The sequence below is a fragment of the Haliaeetus leucocephalus genome, unplaced genomic scaffold (genome assembly GCF_000737465.1).
Source record: "Haliaeetus leucocephalus isolate CR32 unplaced genomic scaffold, Haliaeetus_leucocephalus-4.0 Scaffold428, whole genome shotgun sequence".
Lineage (NCBI taxonomy): Eukaryota > Metazoa > Chordata > Aves > Accipitriformes > Accipitridae > Haliaeetus > Haliaeetus leucocephalus.
In genome coordinates, this window is record NW_010972864.1 from 4,781,827 (window position 1) to 4,787,872 (window position 6,046).

Here is a 6,046-nt window from a genome sequence, read left to right on the forward strand (position 1 = left end):
AAGAATATTGTTATTATTTATAACTAGGAAATAGCGCTAAAATTTCAGGGATTCCTGCTTGTGTGAGGATCTCCGAAGGGTGCCCCGTTTCAAGGTCAAACACAGGACTTTGTCAGTGAAGGGAAAGTTGAGGTTAGCTTTAAATTTATTTCTTTCTCTCCACCTAGCACTACAAGCGTACAAACAGGTGCTAATGTTTTTGGAGAGAGATCCGATTACCGAGCGGAGCAGTGAGAGGGGTTCCTTGTGTGCATACAGTATCAGCATGAATTAATGTCATATAAAAGAGTGATAAAATACTGTACTGCTGAGTGTTCTCCCACAGTAAGCAGATTTGGGTTAATAACCCCTCACTGACAAGACAGGAAAAGAATGTTAATAATAATTAGTCAACTCAAGACTAAATAAGCACTTTCAAATGCATCATTTTACTTTGCATGTAATTCAAGACGCGCTACAAAAAGGCACTTTCAATCATTTCTCCCATCACCAACAATAGTTATAAATAATAATCATATAAACACAATATATTTTCATTGCTTTCTGAAGTTCTCAGTAAAAGAAACACTCTGCCATGGCCTGCCATGCTGTTACTCTCATGGCGAGGAGCGTGACCACCAATTTGCCTCAGCTGTCACTGCCACGTTGACACTGTCACCCAGGAAGATGTTGGCTTCATCTTTCCTCCATTACCGTTACAGCTTTACTTAAATCTAGAAGGACTTCAGTGACAACCAGGACCTCTTAGTCAGATTTTTGTGCCAACCTGTGACTACCATTTAAATCTCCAATGTCAGGTTATATTAAGAGGGCTATAATACACTGTGTCAGTTCTCTTTTCTAATACTGACAGGAAAATAAAGTCTTAGAAGCTTTGTGATGTGGGGAGGCAATAGCAAGTATTGTATCACTGGCACTGGTAGCTGAAGTCCTTCACGAAAAGAAGAAAAAAACTTGGGAGCAATATAAATTTGCTAATAAGCAACGTGGAGAATTGTTATTTCATATGTCAATGTATTTTGCATTGATGTTTTGAAAGTTTATTTGAATGTGTTAATTGAAAAAGTCTTTATGATTCTATAATCTTAATTAAATCTGGCTTTTATTTTCCCACAAAAACAGCTCTACTGGACTCTGTTATTCTAATAATACCTTAACATGGCTTAGAATATGATCCGAAGGACCAAAATACTGAAATATAGTATCTATCTCATTTTACTTCTGTATCATATGTATAGTAACCATAGTGTACGCAACATTGCTTCAATGTAAATACAATACAGTTATACAGAAGGACTAGCTTTTTTTGCTAGACTACCAGATCAGTAGTTTTCCCCAAAATTTTGCTTCTTCAGCTTTGATGCATAGGTTAGTGAAAAGTTTAAGAGTTGTCTGTGAACCACCCACTGTATAAAATGGGAAAGAAACTTTCAGTTGCGTCCAGATTAACTTACCTCAGAAGAACTGGAAGACAAGTTTCTGAGTCCAATATCAGGAAAAGGCTTTTTAAAAGATGCTTTCAGAAATGCAACTAGATCTGCTGTCAAAGACAACCTGCAGCACCCTCTGAGTCAATGCCACTGCCATTAACACCAGTAATCCCTAGGAATCATGACCAAATCCAAGGCTACCTCAAGAACGGGCCCCTTCCATGGCTTCAAGTTCTTTTCTGAAGCAACTGAGAGTGCTAGACGCTCTCCCCATATCTGAAGTATTGCTATTTTTACTTCATCCTGTAGCCTTGATTGTCTTAATTATCACTAAAATTGCATTGACTTCAGTGGGATTAGTCTCTCCTATACGTCATATACCAACTGTATGTATAATTTCTGGAACCATTCTTTAAAGAAGGAAAATGCGTACTAATATATAAAGCTGTATCCTTTTATATCTGGAGAATTTGTGCTGAAATTCACTAAAATGCTGACAAGCTCCCTTTCATTTTGCTAACCACTTATTTACATAAAAAAGCAAATATTTGAAATATGTATGACTCTCTGGACATTTAGTAAGCCTATGCAATATATCCAAAGCCCATGAGAGATATTTTTTAATGTAAAAAAATGAAGTCTTGTGTAAATATTTCCATAATCATCTTATGCAAATCAGAAATATTTTTCCTAATTGTGCTTCAAAGTAATAAAGCTAGTCTTCAGGAGCACAGGCTGAATCCTTTGTGGCCCTCTTGAACAGGAATGCTGTGTGAAGTATGAGTGTCTGAACTAACTATGGTCTCTTGCATGTCTAGAAATACAAAGGGGAAGAATTAATATAGAAAAAATGTTGTTTCAAAGGACAGGTTTTGATTACGTACTGGTTGCCTACTTCTAGTGCTATCTTTTACCAACTTTTTAAGGATCAATAGCTTATTATTTAATACAATTTCTTGAAAGATTTCTAGCTTTTTTTAATATTGTTTTCTCACATCAAACAGCAATCAAATTACCCCTCAGTGCATTTCCAGTGCATTTCTGAATATTAATTTCTATTGCTGTGTAATTTTTACAAACTTTCTTAAAATTATTTCCTTAGTGAGATGTGGTTATTTTTAGGTTACTACAAATTGTGGAAGAAAAATGTATCTGAAGATGTGAACAAATACTTGGTTCATTAAAAATTCTGTGCAAATTCTTTTTCTAGCTTTATTATTAAAATATAGCATATGGTTTAATCCTGACTAGCAGACATTAGTTTTGTTTCTTTTCCTTCAGTTGTAATTTAGAAGCCTGCTTGCTGTCTACCTTTAAACATATTGTTTAATAATGAAGCATGAATGGTGTTCAGGAAAGAAAGACAACTTCAAGTAGTGATATCAATCCTGCTCTAAACCATTCAAGCCAAAAAACTCTTATTATAAAATTGTCAGCGGTGTGCAACACCAACTCTATGGCTTTGGTTTTTTTTACTTGGGTTTTGTGGAGCAGGATCCTACAGTTTTACACAGGCTCATTGAGATCTTGGCATCCTGAAAAGTACAGCACCATGGAAGAAAACAGAGCCACAAGCTGAGGATCTCATTAGATTTCTGTCTTGGGAACACTGTCTGAATTTGAACTGCAGGTTCCGATACTTTTTACTCTGTCCTGATTTTGTGGTAATAAATAACACATTTAAACTGTTGTGAGCAGTACCTACTACATGCAATATGAAAAGGCCACACAATTTAAGCAAAAATTAAAAAAAGTCTACTGTTTTGCTTGAATTAACATAACTGCATAATTCAAATTCTCCTCACTGTTGAGTAACCAAATGCATAATTTTAATTCTATTTAAAATATAATTAATATTACAGTGTTTTCATAATAAAAATATTAGAGATTTGTTTGTAATAATTTCTGAATGGCAGTGAAAAAATACAATAAATGATAATTTGGAACATCATGTTTTAAGTAGAGTGGCTCAGGATATTTTTTTTTTTTTCCATTTGTCAGTGGGAAATCTAGTTTCCTTAAAACTGTTGGTTTGTGCAGGAAAATTCTAGTTTTAATTTTCTTTCAGGAACAAAAATAATTGAAACAAGGGTGAAACTATTTCATGTGTCAAACTGACTAAGATACTTTAGTTTAGGTTGTCAGCAGAAACTTGTGTCAGGTCTCACAAGAATTATACTACAATTTCCTCAAGCCATCATTCTGTGCGTTGTTCTCTCTCTTTAGACAGCCTTTTCTGTGATGCCCTTCTGTCCTGCAACTCTGAAACAGGGTTTCAGAAGACCTATACATTTACGCTGGAGTACAAGCCACAGAGAAGAAAGAGAGAAAAAGAGACTTGAATCACAGTGTTTGAGCAGCACAGGTATCACAGGTACATTCAGTGCATACAGGTCAAGCTGAGTTGAGCCGAGCAAAAACACTTTGGTTCTAAAAGTAAAAAGAGTACATTTTGACATTTCTGAATCAAATTTCTTTCTAACAGTTCAGGCTAGTGTTCATGATCACAATGATTTTTTGTACCAAGATTTTTCAAAGGGGTTTATTTGAATGCAGTAAAATACTGCATTTAAAAAGAGAATCATATATTTACTTCTAAGTCTCTTGTATCATTTTATTATGGCTTAACATTTTGACATCTTTTTTCTCAATATTTCATACAGCATGATTTTTGGCACTCACACATACCTCAGATAATGATTTAAATATCTTTTCAGGAAGCTAAGTTAGAAAAAATCGTTGTCCATCTTCAGATTTATAGCAACGATATTGCTATCAGTCTGATGACACTGCTAATTCCAGAGCAATAAAAATAATTTATCATTTATATTCTGTGTATTTAGAAACTGCTTAAGTGGAAATAAAGCAAAATTCTGTTAAAAAAAAACCCACATTTTTTATGCTTAAGCAACTTTAGTTGAAATCTATGGGAGTGCATGTACAAGTCAAAAAAGCTTCAACAGACAAAGTTATTTCATATTCCAAGTGCACTGAAATTTTACAAAAAAAGAGAACTATGACAAAATTACAATTGGTGAATGTTTTGGATGCACTGTCTGTGCATATCTGTCATATTTTCTTGTTGTGACCACTAGTTAAACAGCATCTTGTAATTCAGGATACAGCATAATAAGGTATGAAATGGAACAGTCATGAAAAGCCAATTTAGGAAACAAAAGCTGCTTAACTGACATCCATCACGTACCCTGACCATTGATATTCATCACATGCTGTTGGGCCTACCTGCAAATATAGTTAGCTAGCTGTTTAGCTCTTTTATTTTTCCTATTTTTTTAGGAAAGCCCTAATAAAATAAAATAACTGTATATATTACTTAGAGGTTTTTTCCAACTCATTCATTAAAAATTTGATTCAAACCAGTCAAAATCTAGGTGAAATAGTAATTTTGTACCTGCAGGCTTTGATTTTACAGTGATCCAGTACTGAAGATCTGGACAAGGGTCTGTCCATGTGCCAGTCAATGCAGGCTCAGGTTGTCAGGGAAGTGAATCTTGGGACACCAGACCAGGACTCAGGAGGCAAAGATCTCCCCGGGACTCCTTATAGGACCTTGGTAAGTGGTTTAATTTTTCTGAGTTTTCAATAAATTGTTTTTGAAAAGGGGTATGGCAACTTAATCTCTTCCCCTTAGGAATAGTATTATAAATTCATCAATGTTTGTCAGATGCTCAGGTGCTAACGTGTTCTGGTAATACATACAAACACATTGCCAGCAACGTGCCTGTAGCACGCATATAGAGGACATTTCTCAAGTCTCTGATGCTGAATGTCTATTAAACTTAATGTCATTTGACCGTAAAATCCACTCTAGATCAATTATTCGTCTATAAATAGCAAAATAACAGCAGGAAAGTAATGTTTTTCTTGGGGTTTTTTCTGGGTATGCAAGTCTGAGTTTTATCTTCTTTATTTCCTTAGTTAATATATTACTGAATAAAAATGACCATGGTAGGCTGTAGGTGCACCATCAATAGGCTTAGAAAGAGACTAGAGAAATTCATGTGTAAGAGACCTACAAATACAAACTAAATAGCCTCATCTGGGTGAGTACTAGGGCATGGGCTGCAAACAATGGGCAGGCTTGCACACACTTTCTAAATGACATCTCCCATTGCCATGTCAGAGACAGAATGAAAAGATATACACCCATTTTTCTTCTAAGTGTTATCAGTTAAGCTCCGCTGTCATGTGGGAGGTGCTTTCAATTTTATTACACCGAAGTTCAGAGCCTAATCTGAAAATTCAGCAGTAGTATTGCCAGTGATTGCAAATAGCTTGCTTTATCACCTTTGAAGAGTTGCCTAGTCCTGGTTCTAGGGAATTGTCTGGGATTTGCACTTTTTATAGAGGAATCATCTGAAAGCATCTGAAACAGGCTAGTCTTAATGAAAAGTTGTCAGTGTTAACATTGATGTTAACCAGTATGGTTTGCACTTTCTCACATTCATAGCTGTGTTTCCATTAGGAAAAAAAATGAATGCAGCCCTTGGGTCATTTGGGTTTTTTTGCCTTTTGCCATCAAAATCAGAACATATTTTGATTCAACAGAATATCAGTGGTCTCAAGGTGGTGGGATACACTTCCTGTAACCATCC